The sequence below is a fragment of the Apodemus sylvaticus genome, chromosome 3 (genome assembly GCF_947179515.1).
Source record: "Apodemus sylvaticus chromosome 3, mApoSyl1.1, whole genome shotgun sequence".
NCBI classification, from domain to species: domain Eukaryota; kingdom Metazoa; phylum Chordata; class Mammalia; order Rodentia; family Muridae; genus Apodemus; species Apodemus sylvaticus.
Genome location: NC_067474.1, coordinates 160,581,066 through 160,604,166, shown reverse-complemented (window position 1 = coordinate 160,604,166; position 23,101 = coordinate 160,581,066). Strand labels below are relative to the sequence as shown.

General features: G+C 37.6%; 3 protein-coding genes and 1 pseudogene across 26 annotated transcripts in view; 3 read left to right on the top strand and 1 right to left on the bottom strand.

The window, feature by feature from the left end:
- Window positions 1–23,101, bottom strand: part of LOC127681600 (oocyte zinc finger protein XlCOF6-like) — a 1,434,619-nt gene that overhangs the window by 531,603 nt on the left and 879,915 nt on the right. The gene's annotated exons all lie outside the window — the stretch shown is intronic.
- Window positions 1–23,101, top strand: part of LOC127681615 (oocyte zinc finger protein XlCOF6-like) — a 988,257-nt gene that overhangs the window by 143,779 nt on the left and 821,377 nt on the right. The window lies entirely within an intron of this gene.
- The window catches only part of LOC127681617 (oocyte zinc finger protein XlCOF6-like), a 1,149,846-nt gene that overhangs the window by 398,223 nt on the left and 728,522 nt on the right, over window positions 1–23,101 (top strand). The gene's annotated exons all lie outside the window — the stretch shown is intronic.
- LOC127679735 (zinc finger protein 665-like) overlaps window positions 1–23,101 on the top strand; it is a 350,610-nt pseudogene that overhangs the window by 2,615 nt on the left and 324,894 nt on the right.

Genomic DNA, 23,101 nt, shown 5'->3' with positions numbered 1-23,101 from the left:
TGGCTTTATGTGGATGTCCTTGATCCATTTGGATTTGAGCTTAGTAAAAGGAGACAAGGATGGGTCAATTCACATTCTTCTGCATGCTGACCTCCAGTTGAACCAGCACCATTTGTTGAAAAGGCTATCTTTTTTCCATTGGATGTTTTCAGCCTCTTTGTTGAGGATCAAGTGGCCATAGGTGTGTGGGTTCATTTCTGGATCTTCAATCCTGTTCCATTGATCCTCCTGCCTGTCACTGTACCAATACCATGCACTTTTTAACACTATTGCTCTGTAGTATTGCTTGAGGTCAGGGATACTGATTCCCCCAGACTTTCTTTTGTTGCTGAGAATAGTTTCAGCTATCCTGGGTTTTTTGTTATTCCCGATGAATTTGATAATTGCTCTTTCTACCTCTGTGAAGAATTGAGTTGGGATTTTGATGGCTATTGCATTGAATCTTTATATTGCTTTTGGCAAAATGGCCATTTTAACTATATTGATTCTACCGATCCATGAGCATGGGAGGTTTTCCCATTTTTTGAGGTCTTCTTCCATTTCCTTCTTCAGAGTCTTGAAGTTCTTGTCATACAGATCTTTCACATGTTTGCTAAGAGTCACACCAAGATACTTTATACTGTTTGTGGCTATTGTGAAGGGGGTCATTTCCCTAATTTCTTTCTCAGCCTCCTTATCCTTTGAGTATAGGAAGGCCACTGGTTTGCTTGAGTTGAATTTATAACCTGCCACTTTGCTGACGTTGTTTATCAGCTATAGGAGCTCTCTAGTGGAGTTTTTTGGGTCACTTAGGTAGACTATCATGTCGTCTGCAAATAATGATAGTTTGACTTCTTCCTTTCCAATTTGTATCCCTTTGACCTCCTTATGTTGTCGAATTGCCTGAGCTAGTACCTCAAGTACAATATTGAAAAGGTAAGGAGAAAGGGGGCAGCCTTGTCTAGTCCCTGATTTCAGTGGGATTGCTTCAAGTTTCTCTAAATTTAGTTTGATGCTTGCTACCGGTTTGCTGTATATTGCTTTTACTATGTTTAGGTATGGGCCTTGAATTCCTGTTCTCTCCAAGACTTTAAGCATGAAAGGATGCTGAATTTTGTCAAATGCTTTGTCAGCATCCAATGAAATGACCATGTGGTTTTTTTCTTTGAGTTTTTTTATGTAGTGGATTGTATTGATGGATTTCCATATATTGAACCAACCCTGCATTCCCGGGATAAAGCCTACTTGATCATGGTGGATGATTGTTTTGATGTGTTATTGGATTTGGTTGGCAAGAATTTTATTGAGTATTTTTGCATCTATGTTCATAAGGGAAACTGGTCTGAAGTTCGCTTTCTTTGTTGGATCTTTGTGTGGCTTTGGTATCAGCGTAATTGTGGCTTCATAGAAGGAATTGGGTAGTGTTCCTTCTGTTTCTATTTTGTGGAATAGTTTGAAGAGTATTAGTGTTAACTCTTCTTTGAAGGTCTGATAGAATTCTGCACTGAAACCATCTGGTCCTGTGCTTTTTTAGTTGGAAGACTTTCTATGACTCCTTCTATTTCTTTAGGCATTATGGGACTGTTTAGATGGTCTAGTTAGTCCTGATTTAATTTTGGTATTTGGTATCTGTCAAGGAAATTGTCCATTTCCTCCAGATTCTCCAGTAGTGTTGAGTACAGGCTCTTGTAGTAGGATCTGATGATTTTTTGGATTTCCTCAGTTTCCGTTGTTATATCTCCCTTTTCATTTCTATATTTGTTAATTTGGATACTTTCTCTGTGCCCATTGGTCAGTCTGGCTAAGGGTTTATCTATCTTGTTGATTTTTTCAAAGAACCAGCTCCTGGTTTTGTTGATTCTTTGTATGGTTCTCTTTGTTTCTACTTGATTGATTTTGGCCCTGAGTTTGATGATTTCCTGCATTCTACTCCTCCTGGGTGAAATAGCTTATTTTTGTTCCAGGGTTTCAGGTGTGTCATTAAGCTGGTAATGTATGCTCTCTCCATTTTCTTTTTAGAGGCACTCAGGGCTATGAGTTTTCCTCTTAGCACTGCTTTCATTGTGTCCCATAGATTTGGGTATGTTGTGTCTTCATTTTCATTGTGTTCTAAAAAGTCTTTAGTTTCTTTCTTTATTTCTTCCTTGACCAAGGTATCATTGAGTAGAATATTGTTCAGTTTCCACGTGTATGTGGGTTTTCTGATGTTTTTGTTGCTATTGAAGACCACTTTTACACCATAGTGAGTGATCTGATAGGAGGCATGGGATTGGTTCCATCTTCTTATATCTGTTGAGGTCTGTCTTGTGACAAATTATATGGTCGATTTTGGAGAAGGTACCATGAGGTGCTGAGAAAAAGGTATATTCTTTTGCTTTAGGATAGAATGTTCTCTATATATCTGTTAAATCTAATTGGTCCAAAGCTTCAATTAGTTTCATTGTGTAGCTGTTTAGTTTCTGTTTACCTGATCGGTCCATTGAGGAAGGTGCAGTGTTGAAGTCACCCACAATTACTGTGTTAGGTACAATGTGTGCTTTGAGTTTTAATAAAGTTTCTTTTATGAAAGAGGGTGCCCTTGCATTTGGAGCATAGATGTTCAGGATTGAGAGTTCTTCTTGTTGTATTTTTCCTTTGACCAGCAAGAAGTGTCCCTCAGAGTCTATTTTGATGACTTTGGGTTGAAAGTCAATTTTATCTGATATTAAAATAGCTACTCCAGCTTGTTTCCTGAGACCATTGGCTTGTAAAATTGTCTTCCAGGCTTTTACTCTAAGGTAGTGTTTGTCTTTGGCCCTGAGGTGTGTTTCCTGTAAGCAGCAAAATGTAGGGTCCTGTTTACGTATCCAGTCAGTTAGTCTGTCTCTTTTTATTGGGGCATTAAATCCATTGATGTTAAGAGATATTAAGGAATAGTGATTGTTACTTCCTATCATTTTTGACGTTATTTTTTAAATTTGATTGCTTAACTTCTTTTGGGTTTGATGAAAGGTTACTATCTTGCTTTTTCCAGGGTGAAGTTTCCCTCCTTGTATTGGAGTTTTCCTCCTATTATCCTTTGTAGGGCTGGGTTTGTGGATAGATATTGGGTAAACTTGGTTTTCTCATGGAATATCTTAGTTTTTCCATCTACGGTGATTGAGAGTTTTGCTGGATATAGTAGTTTTGCCTGGCATTTGTGTTCTCTTAGAGTCTACATGAGATCTGCCCAGGACCTTCTAGCCTTCATAGTCTCAGGTGCAAAGTCTTCTGTGATTCTGATAGGTCTTCCTTTATATGTTACTTGGCCTTTTTCTCTTACTGCCTTCAATATTCTTTCTTTGTTTAGAACATTTGGTGTTTTGATTATTATGTGACGGGAAGTATTTCTGTTCTGGTCCAGTCTGTTTGGAGTTCTGTAGGCTTCTTGTATATTCATGGGCATCTCTCTCTTTAGGTTAGGGAAGTTTTCTTCCATAATTTTATTGAAGATATTTGCTGGCCCTTTAAGTTGTAAATCTTCACTCTCATCTATGCCTATAATCCTTAGGTTTGGTCTTCTCATTGTGTCCTGAATTTCCTGGATATTTTGGGTTACAACTTTTTTGCATTTTGCATTTTCTTTAACTGTTGAGTCCATGGTTTCTATGGAATCTTCAGCACCTGAGATTCTTTCTTCTATCTCTTGTATTCTGTTGTTGATATTTGCATCTCTGTCCCCTGATTTCTTCCCAAGGCTTTCTATCTCCAAAGTTGTCTTCTTTTGAGTTTTCTTAGTTGTTTCTACTTCTGATTTTAGATCCTGGATGGTTTTGCTTAGCTCCTTCACTTGCTTGTTTGTGCTTTCCTGTAATTCTTTAAGAGATTTTTGTGTTTCCTCTTTCATGACCTCAGCCTTTGACCAAAGTTCTCCTGTATTTCTTTAAGTGTTTTTTTGCATTTCCTTATTATTGGCTTTTGTATTCTCCTGGATTTCTTTCAATGATTTTTGTGTTTTCCTTGCAAGGGCTTCTAACTTTTGATCCATTTTCTCCTGAACTTCTTTAAGTATGTCCTTCATGTGTTCCTGTACCAGCATCATGACCAGTGATTTTAAATCCAAATCTTGTTTTACTGGTGTGATGGGGTATCCAGGACATGCTGGTAGAGGAGAATTGGGTTCAGATGTTGCCATATTGCCTTGATTTCTGTTAGTGACGTTCCTGCATTTGCCTTTTGCCATCTAGTTCTCACTGGTCTTAGTGGTCTTGTCAATGCTGGACTCACCAGTGCAAGCTGCCCCTTCCCAGGTGGCACAGCTTACCTCCCGCACTTCCTGGAGACCTAGTGCTGTGGTCCTGGCCGTTCAGATCCCAAAGCAGGCACCCGAAGGCTCCCACTGGGGCCCACAGGATTCACTGGAGCACACCGACTTCTCCCCACTGGCCGCCCGGAAGCCCCTCTTGCCTCTTGCAGGACCTGGATATGAGGTGTTGCTGCCCAGGCTGATCTGGATCAGGAAGCGGAGAGGTCTGAGGGCTACCGCCAGAGGCCTCCGGACTGGAGCCTCAGCTCTGTGGCACAGGAGCAAGCTGTGCTGTCAAGCCTCTCTTTTCTTCTGGTCCACTTGAGGCCCAGGTATCATGGTCTCATCTGGTCTTGTGTAAATGGTTAAAACACAGTACTGCCCTGCCAGGCCTCTGCTCCAAGTCCCAGTGGGTCGCTCTCCCCTACCCAGCACCCACTCCTTCCAACCATCCAGCAAAGCATGACTCTTAAACTTGAATAGTTAACCAAATATATTTATGTATATGAAACCCCAATTACATAATGCCAAATTGCAATGATAAAGTTTTATCCCAATATTTCTAATGTCTCAGCACATCAGAAACACACCTGATGCCATCTGGATCTGTGTGTCTCTTCCTCTGCTCCCTTATGCAGCACCAAGGCCCCTATCTCTCCTCCCCTTCTTCTCTTAGCTCCTCCTCCTCTCTCCCCTCCAGTCCCTGGCCTCTCACTGCCTCAATGTGAATAGATGGGAAATATCTTGCATTAGTCTTGCTTTGCCTAAAGGAGACTCCAAGAACCTGCGAATGAAGACCCACCATTCTGAGTGTGGCATTTTTGTGTGTATTCTCTCCCATATTGTCTCACAAAGGCCAGGCTGGCCTGGAATTCACAATGTAGCCAAGGGATTTCCTTGAGCTTCTGATCCTTCTGCTGCTAGCTCCTGAGTGTGGGATATGGGCATGTGCCACTGGACTCTGCTTAGAATACTAGCTTTTGCTCTACCTCTCAGATCAAGAGGATTTCTACCTACCAGACAGATAGGGGCTTGTGTCGCCAAAGCAGGCGAGCCCAAGGTCAGTATTAAAGTATCTCAGTACTGGAGAGTTCTGAATTCAAATCCCCTAGACCAAAGTAAAATACAGGTGCATAACAAGCATATATAATTCTATGGGGAGGTGAAAGACAGAAATAGGGGAATCCTAAAGGCTGATACGCAAAGTAACCAGACATACACATTGGAAGAACAGCAAAGAAACCCCGTATCTCAAGGTGGAAGGTGTTGATACAGCCCAAAGTGATCTTCAGGTTTTATATGTATCCATGGCATATGTACAACTGCATCCACACATACACAGTGTCTCACCATGGTCTGTTCATTGGTGAGAGTGGGATGCTGAAGTCTCCTACTTTTACTGTGTCAGGTTCAATGTGTGCTTTGAGGTTTAGTAAAGTTTCTTTTACAAATGTGGTTACCCTTGCACTTGGGATATAGATGTTCAGAATTTTGACTTCATCTTGGTAGGTTTTTTCCATTGATGAGTATGAAGTATTGTCATTCCTCATCTTTTTTGATAACTTTTGATTCAAAGTCAATTTTATTCAATATTGGAATGGCTACTCCAGATTGTTTCTTGGGACCATTTGCTTGGTTATTCTTTTTTCCAATTTTTTTCTCTTCTATTCTTTTTTTTTGTCAATTTGTATAAATATATATTTCACATACTGCTCATAGGTCTTCTGTGAAACAAAGATCAAAAACTCCTATAGGACAATGAGATAACCTTGTTTTGCCTACATATCAAAAGCTCTTCTAAAGCCAGTCATAGGACCACCCACTCTATTGGGGGGAGGGCCAGAAGCACAAGTTGAATGTCATCCTCAGCTATGCAGGGGACTTCAAGTCATCTTGCATTATATGAGGCCCTCCTCCTGCCCTGCAGACAGGACTATGTGGTCCCTGCTGGTGGTGCTGGGGTGGGGCTACAGGTCAGGCTCTTCTATTCATTAGAAGGAAGCATGGTTCATCTACTATTTTTCCGTTTCCCTGAAATAATGTGTTCCATATGGAAAAACTGAAGGGGTTTTGTTTATGTTATTTTTTTATTATATTTCATAAGTATATAGTTGTTCATCTGCATGCTTTTACATACACTGAATGATACCTTATGTCCATAGATGCCTGGGTTCTGTACCAAACCCTTGACACTGAAGTCACAGCAAGCATTTTTACCTTTTAGTCATTTTTCTCCTAACCCTGGTTTATATTTCTTATGCCCATTTGTAATAGACATACTATATAACCTCTGTGTCATTGTTTTTTTAAAAACAAAGGAAGAATTAAAGTAATAATTATCTATGGATGCTACCATTATGATACACAAATAAGGTCATATTCCAAAGAAAGAAAATAATGATAAAATTACAAGATTGAAACTTTTCATTAAGTCAATCATATGCTGAATAATGTATACCATGTTTATGTGGTGTTAGCATAATTCTCCCTCAGTTTAAAAGATTTGATTAAGAAATTATTCTTCATTGAAATGAATTGTGACAGATGCAATTTATTTATCCATTCAAACCTAAATATTCTTTTATGAAAGACCATATGGAATTTAAGAAATATTTATTATTTGTATTGCGTATGCCAGCTTTCATATAACTTTAAATAATTTAATGCTCCCTAGTAGTGGTTTTTCTATATCCTGTTTGTGAATATAATTTAATAAAATAATTTCTCGATTACATTCTATGTGTCATTTGGAATGTTAATGTATGTCCTGACATTGCAGTCCTTTTCTGTCTAAAGAAAAAATTGTCACATTTAGTATACCCATTAATCCTGCATCTTATATTCTAACTGTTATAGACATTTTGTAGCCTTTTACCTAGGCCTCTAAATGTCAAATTGATATGGTATAATACAGTCATGTGAGACACAGCTTCATACAGGACTGAACTAGTGTCCATATTTGAGGAAAGTGGACTTTGTAGAATTGAAAGCATATTTTTCCTCATCATGACTTGACCACCTGTGAAGTCACACTACGATTGTCTTTGATATTAATGCTTATTTCATAAAAGTACATTTCTACATCATATCAAATGTACATATTCTATAAAGGTTTGCTGCTTTTAAGGTGATTATATCATGCATTCTCAGAGAGATATAAACAGAAGGACGTCTATGACTATTTTAGAAAGTATACTTTATTAGGGTAAACATCTATTTTGTATGATGTTGGGTACATTTGCCTGAAATTATGCATATGTGCTGTATAGTCCACCTGGCAATGATGTTCCAGCAGAGATCCCTGGATTTTAAAGAACTGGGTTTAAAAATCCAATTTGTAGTGCCATGAGGTTGCTGGAATACAACTTTCATATTAGAGGACTTTAAAAGATATTATACAATCCCATCTGCACACAAAATTTCTAACATAGTTCTTGTGGCATCTTTCATTTGCTGCTAAGGTCTCAGAAAACCACAGAAAATTAGTGAAGTGCAGAACCTCCATAAATGAGAGCATTATAGTGAGTCATTCTATAAATTGTATATATAAGAGCAGCAGTTCATAACGTTAGCCACATTTCTATGCAACTTTAAGAAAACATTTGTTCTACAATATTTTCTTTCCTCATCTGTATCAAAAAATATCTTCTATTCTTTAGGGCTTTTTATTAATATAGTAAAGCAATTTTTTCCAGAGCAAATAACTAGTTCTCCATTGCAGGGTCTGTTAGCCTTCAAGGATGTGGCTCTGGACTTCTCACTGGAGGAATGGGAATGTCTCAGTTTTGCTCAGAGGACATTGTACATGGATGTGATGGTGGAGAATTACAACAATCTTTTGTTTGCTGGTAAGACTACACTTCTTGTTGATTTCCTGAATCTTTATGTGAATTTTCTTGCTATATTCTTTGAGATCATTCCATACCTATTATCTATCTTTAAATGGAAACTTCTGAGTTGAAAAATATTAAATCTTCATAACAAGGAATTATCTTTCAATACACATAATAACTGGAAAACTTAATTTTACTATTACATTATATCCTTGCTTACTGTGTTTCCAGCCTTAACATTGGTTTTATTATCAACACACTTGTGTGTAATTAAGCAAATCTCTACAACTCACAAAATGTAGACTTCACATGGGATAGAAAGAGAAAAGTGTAAATAGTAAGTAACTTTTCAGCAATTAGAGACAAAGATTCATAATGATAATGGAGTGTTCATATCTAAAGAAAGACAAAGGCAGATAAAAAAATACCAACATAAGAACTACATCAAGTTCAATTAAAAGAAGCACAGTCCTTTCTAGGTTTGGCTTATTGACATTTCATAGAGAATGGAGTAAACTTGAAAACATACTAAATAATCTAAAGTGTAAAATGGGACAAAATTTTTATATTTTCATTTATATAATCTATCTGTGAAGGTCACACACTTGTAATAAGCTTAACATAGGTTGCCTACAGGTGAGAGAAGAGAAGAAGAGTTTCTTTTTAACTGTCATTAATGTTCTTACACATTGACTAAGCTATGGAAATATTCCATACAACAAAAGAATGTCCATTCATATCTATATATGAATGACACTCAGACAAATTTGATAGATTTTCATTTTTAACAAATTGATGCATGTATGAAATACATCCTGCCACAATTACCACACATATTCTTTCATTATCTTCCCAATTCATCCTGTTAGTAGGCATTTGGGGGTTTTGTTTTGCTTTTATTTAGTTCTTGTTTGTGGATCATTGAATGGAGTGTACAGATAATCACTGGAGCAGAGCTGACTCTCCAGTGGTTATACTACTAAAGCAGTGATTTCTCTTTTACAAATATTCCTTGTTAAGAATATGAGGGGATATTGGGGAGAGAGTCAGCAATCCGGATGTAAAGCAAATTTTGAAAAAAGAGTATATATGGCAATCAATATGTTTTATGCAATAGGCTCTCAGCATAAACTATGTTCATAGCAAAATTATTCATACAATTACACATAGAAGTTGTATACAAGTCATGCATCCTTTTTACACTAAAGGCATTTAACTTTTTTTAAATTAAATTTCTAAAATTTTCTCTATACCCCATCCCATCCCTCCTCTTCTCCATCTCCAAGAGGATGTCCTCCTTCCCCTCTAGCCCACCAACCCACACCAATTTCTCGGACTTCATTTCTCTGGAGGATTAGGTGTATCTTCTTTCACTGAGGTCAGACCCGACCATCCTCCGATGTTTATGTGTCATGGTCCTCATGTCAGCTGGTGTATGCTGCCTAGTTGTTGACTCCATATCTGAGAGATCTCGAAGGACCATTTCAGTTGAGACTGTTGCCCTATACATGGAGCCACCCTCCTCCTCAGTTTCTTCTGGCTTTCCCCCAATTCAACCAAAGGGATCCATGGCTTCCATCCATTCGTTCGGTGCTAGTATCTGCATCCTACTCAGCTGCTTGTTGGACCTCATAGAGGGCAGCCAAGCCAGGCTCCTGTCTATAAGCACACTACAGTATTAGTAACAGTGTAAGGGCCCCATGCCTCCCCTTGATCTGGATCCTAACATGGACCTGTCTGTGGACATCCATTTTCTCATGTTCTTCTCCATTTTTGTCCCTGCACTTTCTTCAGACAGGAACAATTGTGGGTCAGAGCTTTTGACTATGGGATGACAACCCAATCCCACCACTTGATGTTTGGTCTTCCACTGGAGGTGGATTCTACAAGTACTCCCTCCCCACTGTAGGACACTTCATCCAATGTCTCTCCCATGTGTTCTGGGAGTCTCTCAACTGCTAGGTCTTTTGGAACATGCTAGATGGTCCACCATATCCTACCTCTACCCCCCTCCCACATTTCCATTTTTTCTCCTAGTTTTCATGGTGTCAGTCCTTGCCCCTTTGCCCCATGCAATACCTGGTCATGATCTCCCCTTCCTGTTACAACTCCAACCCAGATCCTTCCTTCCTTCTACCCCTGTGACTGCCGTATTCTTTCTGCCAAGCAGAATTGCGGCACCCTCACTCAGATCCTTCAGCTTGTTAAGCTTCCTTAGTCATGTGGGTTGTGTGTTGTGTATTATATAATTTTTTGGCTGATACCCACTTATTGAGTTCATACTATACATGTGATTATGGTTTGGAGTGATGTCACTCAGCATGGAATTTTCAAGTTCAATCCATTTGCCTGCAAATCTCATCATGTCCTTGTTCTTAATAGCTGACAAGTATTCCACTGTGTAAATGAACTACATTTTCAGTATTGATTCTTTCATTGTGGGGCATCTGTTTTTTTCCAACTTCTGGCTGTCACAAATAAGGTCCCTCTGAACATAGTGGAACACAAGCCCCTGTGGAGAGGTGGGCCATATTTCATGTATGTGCACAAGACTGATATAGCTCGGTCTTCCGGCAAATGTAATTCCAATTTTCTGAGGATCATCCAGATTGATTTCCAGAGCGGTTGTACCACTTTGTAGTACCACCAGCAACAAAAGGAAGAATGGTCCTCTTTCTCCACATTCTGGCCAGCATGGGTTGTCACTTGAGATTTTGGTCTTAGCCATTCTGATTGGTGTAAGGAGGAATCTCAGGGTCATTTTGATGTGCATATTCCTGATCACTAAGGACTTTGAACATTTCTTTAAGTTCTTCTCTGTCTTTTGAGATCCCTGCCTTGTGAATTTTCTCTTTAGATTTTGACTCCATTTTTTTTTTCCCGTTGGGTTGTTTGGTTTCTTCGTAGTTAGCCTTTTGAGTTCTTTATATATTTTGAATATTAGCACTCTATCAAATGCGAGGGTAGAAAACATTTCTTTTTCTTATCTTTAGGTTCCCATGCCGTCCTATTGACTCTGTCCTTTGCTTTACAAAAGCTTTCTAGTTTCATGGGGTTCCATTTATCAATTCCTGATCTTAGAGCCTGAGCCATTGGAGTTCTGCTTAGGACATATCTCCCTGTGAAAATAAGTTTGAGGCTCTTTCCCAGTTTGTCTTTTTTTTTTTTTCATTAATTGTATCATTTTTTATGTTGAAGTCCTTTATCCGCTGAAGTTGTATATGGACTTGAGCTTTGTGCACATTGATACATATATATTTATTTTCATTTTTCTACATACAGACTGTCAGGTAGACCAGCAACATTTATTGAAGATGTTTTCTTTTTTTCCAATATATATTTTTTTTGCTTCCTTGTCAAAAACCAAGTGACCTTAAGTGTGTGGTTTATTTCTGGGTCTTCAACTCTATTCCATTAATCAAGGTTTCTGTCTCCGTATCAACACCATGCCATTTTTATCACTGCTGCTTTGTAGTATATCTTGAGTTCAGGAATGCTGACGATTTATTATTAAGAAAGGTTTTAACTATTCTGTGTTTTTTATTTTTCCCTACGAATTAGAGAATTGCTTTTTCCATAACTTTGAAGAATTGTGTTGGAATTTTAATGGAGTTTGCATTATATCTATAGATTGTTTTTGGTATGATGGCCACTTTTACTGTGTTAATTGTACCAGTCCGTGTTCATTTTATGAGGGATTCTTCAATGTCTTTGTTGAGAGACTTAAAATACAGATCATTCATTTGTTTGATTAGAGTCACACCAAGGTATTTTATATTATTTGTGAGTTCTTTAAAGGATGTTGTATCTCTTATTTCTTTCTCAACCTGTTTATCATTCTTATAAGGGAAGGATACTGATTTATTTGACTTAATTTTATATCCAGCTACCTTGCTGAAGTTGTTTATCAGCATTAGAAGCTCTCTAGTTGAATTTATGGGGTTGCTTATGTATACTCTCATATCATCTACAAATAATTATAACTTGACTTCTTTGTTGCCAATCATCTTGATCTCCTTTTGTTGTCTGATTGTTCTAGCTAGGACTTCAAGTACTCTATTGAATAGATAGGGAGAAAGAGGCCAACCTTGTCTAGTTCCTGGTTTTTGTGGGATTGCTTGAATTATCTCTCCATTTACTTTGTTATTGGCTTTTGATTTCCTGTGTATTGTTCTTATTATGTTTAGGTATGAGCCTTGAACTTCTGATCTCTCCAATACTTTTAACATAGAAGGGGTGTTGTTTTTTGTAAAACAATTTTTCATACATCTAATGAGATAACCGAGTGTTTTTTCAGTTAGTTTATACAGCGGATTATGTTAATGGACTTTTATATTGCTTATGGTCTTGTGCATGCCTCTCATCCTTTGGCTATACCTAGTGATATGATAGCTGGACCGGGTGTCTCTGTCTGGTGTCTGCCTCTTGTTTCCCTGGGTTGTTTCCAGTCTCCTGATTGACCTGTGGTCCTTGCTATAGCAGACACCCTGTGAGGCCTTCAGACCATGGTGTCATAGGTGCAGGCAAGCTGTTAATTTGTTGCCGTGGCTGCAGCAGATTTCCAGAGATGTTTTCAGACTACTGAGTTTTAGGAAGAGCAGTGAAGTTTTTGCCCTGCATGTTGTTGTATTCCAGGGAGCTCTTCAGACTGTGGGGTCTGTTGTCCTGTGTGAAGCAGAACAGTTGTCCTTTCCCTGTGTCCAGTGTACATCCTAAAGGCTTTGAGACTGTGGTGCATTCAGAGGAGCAGTCAAGCTGGAGCAGCAGGTAAATGGTGCTGACTGGAAAATGAGTGGATTTTGAGGAGTGAGGGCTTTGGGAGATGATGGGGCCTGAGGACAATGGGATCCTTGGGAATCCCAGTGGTTGTGACTGTGCTTGTTGCCCTACATACAGAGGACCTTCAGAAGCACCAAGATTACAGTGTCCCCAGAGAAGCTGAAAATCTTATTTATGATTTTTTAATAATTTACAAGTTTTTAATTGGATGTAGTGCTATTAATTTGGAAAATTTGATTTTGCTTATTTATTTACATTTGGGCATATGGTCTCTGTTTAGTGCTAATACTGAATGATATTTATCCAACCTTTTGGATGCTGAGACAAGTGTATGTAGAGGATTCATTTTATATCATGAATTCTTAGCCAACCAAAGCTGCACAATTTCACTGTGAATCAAGACATAGTCAAAAATTAGAGTTACTTTGTTCAGAGATATAATTTGTGAAAATTCAAAACTGTCAATCACTTTTTTTGGCCTGGCTTCTGCAAGGTACAGTTTTTAAAATAAGATTTAGTACAGTATTATCATTTCCTGTCAGTTGATGTAGATCAGAATTGAGGGTCTTCTGAGAATCCATGTAATCATTAGGGAAAAAGAATAACTTCTCTAGGTCTAGTTAACCTTAAATGTCAGCAAACAACCATTATTGAATCTCTTTCTCCCCAGTTTAGTAATCCATGTAATCTCTATTTGCACTTTTTTCAGCAAATCATCTCATATGTGGAAAACATGGCAAGGTACAAGACATTGTCCAAGACCATGTGAAGATACAAGAGAAGTCTTCTAAATGCAATGGGCTTAGCAACATGATTAATGACTCCACCCAAAGTACACCTTATAAAACTAATGACGGCAATGTTGCTCTCCAATCCTCAAATCTAAAAAGACACAAAACTGGGAAAACCAGAGAAGTTTGCAAGTATAATGACTTTGTAAAATGTTTAAATGAGTGTACTCTCATTAGTGTAAATCAAGGAATACGCATAGCGAAGCAAGGAAACAGCAATACAGAATTTGTTGTTGATTTTGTCCCTAAACATAAACTGATGCAGAAACAAAACAATAATGGCAAGAGGCTTTACAATTTAGTGAATGTGAGAAATGCTTTTGCCACATAAAAACTCTGAGATGTCATCAGAGAATCCATACAGGAGAGAGACTGTATAAATGTATTGAATGCGACAGATGCTTTACCCACAAAGGCCATTTTAATAATCATCAGAAAATTCATACAGGAGAGAAATTATACAAATGCAGTGAATGTGACAAATTCTTTACTGGAAAAGTCACTCTGAGAATCCATGAAAGAATTCATACAGGAAAGAAACCATACACATGCACTGAATATGACAAATGCTTTACCCGACTGTCCCGTCTTACGACTCATCAGAGAATTCATACAGGAGAGAAACCTTACAAATGCACTGAATGTGACAAATGCTTTACATTTCAAAACTATCTTAGGATTCATCAGAGAATTCATACAGGAGAGATACCTTACAAATGCAGTAAATGTGACAAATGTTTTACCCAACAATCCAGTCGGAATAATCATGAGAGAATTCATACAGGAGAGAAACCTTACAAATGTAGTGAATGTGATAAATGCTTTACTGAAAAAGGCAGTCTGAGACATCATCAGAAAATTCATACAGGGGCGAAACCTTAAAAATGTAGTGAATATGACAAATGCTTTACCCCAAAACTCCATCTGAAAAGTCATCACAGAATTCATACATGAGACATATATTACAAATCTTATGTTACAAATGCATTACCACCACCTCATTCTGAGAAATCACAGTGATTTTATACAGTGGAGAAAATGCATTAGTGAAGTGAATGGGAGAATCCTTTATGAAGAAATGTCATCTTAAAATTCATTATAGAATCCTTAAGAAGAGAAAACTTTTCAAAAATATTGAAGATATGAATCCTTTAGTTTTGGCCTATATCTTAGAATTTAACAGAGAATATATACAGGCAAGCATCTTAACAAATGTATACAAAAGTATCTTTGACTTCATTTCAGGTCAGGGAAAACAGACACACACACACACACACACACACACATATTTGTGGAGAAAGTATTTGTGATGGGAAAATGTTGCATATGTTTTATTCAGGGTTTATTCTTTACAACACTTGGGGCTCTGAAAAATAATTAATATGGTTTTGAAAAACTTTTGTAAACCTTCTCGCAGTGTTCAAATCTCAGATAATGGCAACTATGTATGCTGAGAGAATCTCTGAAAATGTGACTATGTAGGAAAGCTTTCTTTGAATGTTTACTTGTTGACTCTCAAATATTTCAAGATGAAGACCAGTGGGGAAGCCATAAGAATATAACATTGTGCAAAATTTTCTTTGAGATAGATATAATCCATTTCAATAGGAACCTAATTACCATTTATAGAGTGATAAAACTATATATACCTCGGAATATACATTCTGAAGAAAACCCCAACAGCTTACTATTAAGGTATTATCTTTATCTGAAATTCATATGTTAATTCATTGAAATTAACAGATTCATCATACAAATGGCAATCTATAATCTTGAAATTATGTCCTTTGAGCAGTAGATGAGGTACATGCTCATGCTCAGTTTAGAAATCCAAACATCCTCGAAATACAATTGGAAGAACTGAAAAAAACATGAGCAAGTCTTTACTCCAAGCTAATGCAATATAGTAGAATACTTACACTAAATTCAGAAAGTCTCACAATATTAAGATCAAAGAAAAGTTTATATTGCAGTGAACAAATCCACATCACTACATATTTTTCCTTGCTCTAAAAAAAATAAATTGTTTAACTTGTGAGAAACTACTAAGGGATAACATTGCATTGTTCTTGATAAAGGACCTTGTCATTAGTAGAATCTTACTAGTTGTCAAAGCAGTGGAGATCCTTCCTTTCAAATGATCATAGATAATTTCTGTTAATTGTTGCATCAAGGATGTTGAAGCCCAAACACCAGGCAAATGAAAGTTAGGTGTCTGGAATAACTCTTAACAGTCTGGAAATTGCAACCAACTGTACAGTTCTGGTGATGCCTATGCACATGTTCAATGGATCTAGTCCCTACAGCTTGATGACTTAGAGATCTTTATCCCAAATATGCAGAGATTTCCATTGTCATGTAGAAATTTTAAATTCTGCACAAAGAAAACCCATCTTACATATTACCCCTCATGAAGCATGATCGCCTTCATTCTATAACCATTATTCATACAATTGTTTTCTTTGGTACAGCAAGCATATGGTGAAGGTGCACAAAATAGGTCCAGGTGATCTTTCTTTTAGAGTCATGTGTAGTTAAATATTCTCAGATTGAGAAAGATGCAAGTCATTGGAGCAGGGAAATTAACCATAACATTTGAAGGCCATGGCACCTGAAGCTCACTGGATTTGGACAATCACTAATTGTGGAAAACCATTTTAAGATACACTACCTCCTGGTCTGAAATTAGTGGTGGGAGAATAGTCCCAAGTGTTTGAGGAACCTGAAAACTTCCTAAAGCTGCAGTTACTATTCTGGCCTTCTAGCACATTCACAAGTTGTTCCTGTCACCTGCCAGGTCAGAGGGGCTGTTGGGCTGGGAAAGGGGCAGGCACAGAGCAGGGGTGTGGAGCAGGGGTGCATTTTCTGCTGCCACTCTCACAATTGTGTTGTATATATCTCACCATGGTCTGGAAGTTTGAGATTCTATGAACTATGGTTTTGTTGATGTTTTAATTAATTTTATGGTTGCCAGATATGTTTCTAAAATAATCTTGTAGATCCTTTGCAGTATCTGAAGTTTGTACATGGGAGTTCCCTTTGCTAAAGCCTTAATAAAGCTCCTTGAATTCAACTTCACCTATTGTTCTTAACTCCCCCTTCCTCCATATGACATTTAATTTCCCCATCTCCAGGGAAATGAACAGGGATTCTGAAAGAGCTTTTTAAATATTAGTAATATGAGGGACCAGTGAATATTTGATTGAATTAGAAAATATATGTTACAAAATACCATCATATAACTCTAAATGTTAATATTTATCAAGAAAGATTATACTCTCCATTAATTTTACACTGAGGTAAATGCAGTATTTGTAAATACAGCATTCAGAAATGTGTCTTCATAGGCTTATTTATTAATGTTTCACCTTAGGTTTGAATGAAAAGTGAAGACAGGATTGCAGCAAGCTATGGCTGAAGGAAATGTAGATTGTAGGTTCTATTAACGCAGAATGTTATCAGAGAAAATCCAATTCTAACCTGCAAGCAAGTTGTATTAAATATTACAGCCTGACTAAGAGATGGACTTTGGTCACATGCCACAGGGGTTCCTATGAGGCTTTATTGTTTTCATAAGACTTGCAACCTTCAGCGTTCCAAGAAGAAAACTGTTCTTGAATTTGTGGTGCTTACAGGTTAATTTTTGGCATTTCAGCCTGAGGGAGAGAGCAGTCAGATTTATCTGGTTGGGTGCAGAATGAAGCAGGCCATGAGATGGGGGCAGTGTTGAGGATGAGAAGGGAGGGTTTAGCTAACTAAGAACCAGGAGCCAAAACAGCACCTAGCCAACAATGTCTGCACTGATATGTCAATAGGCACCACAGTTAGTCATTTTTCCTGAATTTCTTTGAATTCTTCCAATGTTCAGTCCAGCATGCTGTGAGAGGATCAGGCCAAGACATTGTGTTAAGTAGAAAACTTGCTAAAGATTAAATCAGAATTAGACAGCATCTTTTGAATAATTATGATTGATCACATATATAGGAAAAATGGGTGCTTATTTCATGAAAAGCCCTCTGCCCATAGACATTCATGGTTTGTTGAATTCCACACTGTGAACTATTTTCAGTTGTGGGAATGCCTGGACCCTGCACTCAGGGCTTTCTCAGAGACCTCTTGTTGGAGAATTTCAACAGTCTGCATTCTGTGCATCAGGATAGTTTCTTGATTCTTCCTTGCTCCTCCTCAGTGTTAGTGGGAAAAGGACTCTATGTGTGTTAACTGTGTGACTGACTCTTACATCTCATAAGGTAAACTGAAATCCTTATAGAAAAAGAGACATTCTCATGACATCTTCTCTTTCCTTCATGTTTATCCTTTTGCCAGGTGTTGGAAATGTTCCATGATCTTTCTGAGCACTGTTTCCCCATTTTCAGGTATCAATCTGAAAAGCCAAATTTGCATAACTATAAATTGAAACTAAGGGCCCTGCATGGTAAAGGCCAAGGAGATTTTCACAAAGGATCCAGGTGTGTTAGACAGATGGAACAATGAGTAGGGTGGGTCTCTCCTGTCAGTAGAACAAGGGTACAAATTTGATTTTTCCATGTTCTATTTCATCTATGAATCTGGAAAATTTCACTGAGAATAATGTTAGATGTGATGACATGGATATTCCATGGTAGGCAGTGAAATCTGCAGTCTGTTTGTGTTAATAGTTGATTAGTTTTGAGGCTCTTATATAGCTGTTTCCCATTCAAAACAATGTTTCTTGTAGCCAGAATCAAAGCATCATTAGGCTATGGGTCTAAACGTCATTTAGAAATGAAGCAGTTGTCAGAGGTAGATTCCTTCTATGTCCTATGACATTCCTTATTGGATTTTAGCCAGATCTCCAGTATTAACTATGTATTTTTTTTCCTGTGGATTGGACCTCATCTTGAGCCAGAAAACCATCTGTTACCCACACATAGTCTTGTTACTATGATACCAGTGGCCATGCCTTGTCTGGCAGATTGAGATTGTATAACACAGGATGCTGATCTGGTTATGTCAATTGACAACCTTGCCTGTTTACCCCATTTGCATAGCAATTTTTGAAACAATGAATGCTATTCTCAGGGAGTCTAAGATCTTTATTAAATGAGTGAATGGTCTGGTTTTTCTACAAATTGTCCACTTGCTTTCTGTCCACTCTTAATATATTCCTGTCCTTGACATGTGTTCTTACTGATGCTTTGTGGAATTAGTCCTGATTAGAGTATTATAATTACTGTTGAACTTTTCTGTACGTTTGCTTCAGGTTTGTGTCTCTTTTCCTTAGTGTACTGAGGTGTGTTTCTTAATTTCTTACATTCTAGAGAGCTGTTATACTAAGCAACTTTAGATTTTCTACAGTGCTGTAAAATTAACTTTTATTCTCCTATTGTAATTGTTGTCTGGGAGGCTTACTGCCTCCATTTATTTACCTAGGACTGAAAGCCTCTAGCCTCTATACAATCTTATCTAGGTCTAGAGAGTTTTCAGCCTCTGAAATTTGCTGCTGAACAAGTTCCCACTTTCTTGATCATTCTCAAATCCTACCTGGCTAGTTCATCTCAGCTCTTCCAGCTCAACCTTCTCTCCCTGCTGACTTATTCAATCTGATTCTCCTCTCAGGCATTGAACTGCTCTGCTTGGCCTTAAATTAACTGTGGCTATCATTTCTAATCTCATGTCTCCTTCTCTTTCTATTGCACATTCTGTCTTTAGCTGTACATACCATGTTCTCTCTTCTGACTGTGTAAAACACTTCCAGTAAAAGGGCTTCCTTCTATTTCTCCATTGCTCTACCTTTTCAACTGCACTGTACTGTTGCTCATGCACTCTAATGTCTTACTTTACTATTCTCTTCTTTCTGTACTCTCTCTCCCTTACGTAGCTTCCCTTTCCTCTCTCAGCTCAGGAGAATTGGGCATATTCTCTTCTGTCAGATCTTTCATGGACATTTCACATTTTCTTCCATTCAATTAGACAACACTTTCAAACATGGCTGCCTCCTTCTATATACTAACTGTACTTATGCTGTTTGAGATTAAGTGAATACTAAGGGCTTTTGGGTATTGCAACTAGAGTAAATAAAGGTGTGTGGCATGGGCTGAACCACACACTATGTAAAAAAGGGTTCATATATTCCAGTGTAATATGCTGTGACATTAAATTATCAGAATTTCTTCCTGAATTGAAAAGCAAGTTTCCCATATCATAACCTTCATTGTGTATATATCTGTTTCATCCAGTCTGAATTCTATTAGAGATTTCATTGTGAAGTTCTTTTAAGATTTGTTTGTAAAATTCTGTTCTTTATGATTTTTTTCTAGTAGGTTTTGGTGGCATTGTGGGTACAATTACGGTTTACATTGTTCTCCATTTCTTTTGTGGGATAGAGCTTTACTGTGTAGACACTGGGATTTATTTTCAACAATAGTAAGAACATAAAATTAATGTATATCACGGAATTATTTTTTATGTGTATAATGGGAAATGTACATCTTCATTTCATGGAGACTGAGCAAGGTCTCATTCTGGGATGGGAATTATACCCATGGTTTTACAAACTTCCACTTTGAACTCACAGTGGACTTTAGGGCTTCAATGTTATAACTCAGAACTAATATCAACTCAAATATTTGTCTGCTTCTGAATAGACATAATTCTACACTTTTGAGCCTTCCAGTCAAACTTTACTATCACTTGTTTAATCACAGTCCTTTTAAAGAAGATAAACTGAAATAAAAATATGTATTGTTCAGATCCTGGGAATCTGTTGGAAAATATTGTGGCCTGGAAAGATGGCTCAGTGGTGAAGACCACTGATATCTCCTCCAGAGGTCCTGAGTTCAATTCTGAGCAACTACATGGTGGCTTACAACCATCTCTAATAGAATCTGACTCCCTCTTCTATAATATTTTAAGACAATGAGAGTGTATTTACATAAAATGTATGTACCTACTATGTAAGTACAGTGTACTTACATAAAACAAATATTTAAAAAAAATAAAAAGAAGATATTAAAATAGCATACAGTTATTATAATTCTTATATTAGTAATATGATTAATAAATATTTGCCATAGATTGAAATCGGAAGATCATGGAATACTGTTTTACAAGCCTTGAAATAAAACAACTATCAAATGTAGTACTAAATACAGAAAAGTGCTTACTAGTATTGACAGTGCATAAGGTATGTTTATATGTAATAATTCATTAAGACTTCTTTTGATAAAAAAACCTACTTAGAAAATAAATTGATGAAAACTTACACAAAACTATAAGATACAGGTTTGTCAGGAACAATACTGGGAAAATCTAATAACTCTCAGGTGATATTCCCAAGATGGCCTGTTTCAGATTATTATATGATCTGTGTCAGGTCGCCCTTATTTGCAAGGCTGAAAGGGAATTCATTTTAGGAATGATTCCTTCTATTAATATGGTTTTTCCATTAATACTAAACATATATAACAACCCCTAAGTAATAGCACACCCTTTTCAAGCAGATCTCTGCTGATCCATGAGAGAGTACTGCCTTGTAGTGATGCTGTATAGACAAATAGATGACTTCTTAAGTGTTAATGATGATCCTATAAAAATTCCCAAAATTATATCTGATTATTAAGCTCTTTTATAGTGGGACTGCTATTAGGTAATTTTCTAATAGTCAAAACAGCAGTGAGAATTTGCCAGTCTCCCAAGTGTCACCAGGTAATTCCCGTTAGAAAGTAACCAGACATTTTCCTACTCAGAGCACATTCCAACAGGTTGTAAAACCGTTAACCCAATGTCATAAAAAGGGAACTAATGATTTACTATATGTGCTAGGACAGAAGAATAAATACTGACTGGGTTTATGTCTATAAAACTTTACTAATAATATTTACTTTTGGTTCTTAAACTTTCAGTGAACCTTTAGATCTGAGATAGGTGATGCAGGTTTAGCAAGTTAAGTACTTCCTTCTTATTATTATCATTTTATTTTTTTATTATTATTTTCTAAACTCTTTGTTTACATTCCAAATGCTTTCCCCTTTCCTGGTTCCCCCCTCCCCATATGTCCCATAAGCCTTCTCTCCACCCATTCTCCTATCACCTCCCTCCTTTTTCTCTGTCCTGGTGCTCTTCTTCAATGCTGGCTGGATCAGGCCTTTCCAGGATCAGGGCCCTCTCCTTACTTTGTCATGGGAGTCATTTGATATGCTACTTATGTCTTGGGTTTTCAGAGCTTCTGGGCTAATTAATATCCACTTATCAGTGATTGCATTTCATGTGTATTCTTTTGTGACTGGGTTGCCTCACTTAGGATGATATTTTCCAGTTCCAACCATTTGCCTAAAAATTTCATGAATTCATTGCTTTTAATTGCTGAGTAGTATTCCATTGTGTAAATATACCACATTTTCTGTATCCATTCCTCCATACTGGCACAGTAAGAGAGACAGATGTAGGTTGGGGGCTGGCAGAAGGGTAACTGGAAAGTCAGATATCATGGGATGGGGGTGTGTTGGAGGGGGTAACTGGGAAGTAGTATATCTTTTGAGATGTATATGAATGGAATGATTATTAATAATAAAAGGAAAATATAAAAAAGTAAGTGTGCAATCAGTACAACTTACATTAAATACGATAGAAGAAACAACAGTAATTTAACAAGACCAGTTAATGAGAGATTCCAATTTCAAGGAAACACAGAAGTACACCCATACTATTATTTACAAAGCAAACAAATGCCATAACAAAATGCACTGAAAGTCAAAGTCTTATTATAAGTTGGCTCCTCTGTCCAGGGAGATCCAAGCATGAGAATCTTCAGTCTGGACCACACTGCTGAATATATCAGTGGTAGGTCAGGAACAAAGGCCCAGTTGACTTCACAGTGTGCAAGAACCATTATCATCATCAGTAAGGGGATCAGCAGGAAGGGAGCATTGTTTCATTTCTGGCTACCACTGTGCACATTTTCTTCATGTGAAAAAGCACAAACATGGACTCTTCCCGGTAGAAGTACTGGGTCGGGTCGAGGCCATTGCCCTGTCATAGGGTCCTTCCATTGCTAGGAGATATAAATTTGATTAGAATGTATCTTAAGATCCCTAATTATGAATTGAAGCCATTGTTCAGCCTCTTGGCAGGTGATTTGGCCATGGATTCACCCCGAATATTAACACAGAAGGCTAGAGTAGCCCTCAAGAGAGTAGAACAAGGGTTGCAAGATGCAGTGTTGTTTCGCTGTAAAGAAAGAAAGAAAATTGCTTTATGCATTTTGTCTACCTTTTTGCAGCCTACAGGCCTGCCTGCTATGGCAGGAAGGTCCCCTGTTGTGGGTGCATCCTAGAGCCTCACCAGTAAAATCTATTGATCATTACCCTACTGCAGTTGCTAAATTGGCCCTTCTAGGGATACAACAATGTCTACAATTTTTTGGGAAGAATCCTGCATCACTGATCGTTGCCTATACTGCCTCTCGGGCGCAGGTT